General features: G+C 42.3%; 1 non-coding gene across 1 annotated transcript; it reads left to right on the top strand.

Moving 5' to 3' along the window:
• The first annotated feature begins 219 nt into the window (after positions 1–219).
• Positions 220–323, top strand: LOC111726283. Its single transcript, XR_002774092.1, has one exon. It is a non-coding gene; the product is annotated as a U6 spliceosomal RNA (small nuclear RNA).
• The last annotated feature ends 55 nt before the right edge of the window (positions 324–378 follow it).

Genomic DNA, 378 nt, shown 5'->3' with positions numbered 1-378 from the left:
AAAGTACAGCAAAGGGCAGCTTCTCAGAGAAAACCAGTATGTCTTCCTTGAAATATCCAATGGAAGTTACAGAGTCGAAACACCAGGCAGTGGGACCTAAACAGGGAGTCTAAGGAAGTAGGACTATTTGTGATTAGAAGTCCTATTCGAAGACCCTTTGTGATTCAGTCAGCGGGGAAGAGATGGACTGTATAAGAATTGCTTCCCCTCCCTGCCTATGTGTTCACTTCAGCAGCATATACACTAAAATTGGAATGATACAGAGATTAGCATGGCCCTTGCACAAGGATGGCAAGCAAATTCTTGAAGTGTTCCATATTTTTAATGTTTCCAGGCTGAATAAGAACAAGACCCCATCTCTAAAAACAGCCATGCATT

The sequence above is a fragment of the Otolemur garnettii genome, unplaced genomic scaffold, assembly GCF_000181295.1.
Source record: "Otolemur garnettii isolate 467f Iridium unplaced genomic scaffold, OtoGar3 scaffold00059, whole genome shotgun sequence".
In the NCBI taxonomy this organism is placed as follows: Eukaryota; Metazoa; Chordata; class Mammalia; order Primates; family Galagidae; genus Otolemur; species Otolemur garnettii.
The sequence above is the reverse complement of the archived record's forward strand: the minus strand, read 5'-3'. Positions and strand labels throughout refer to the sequence as shown.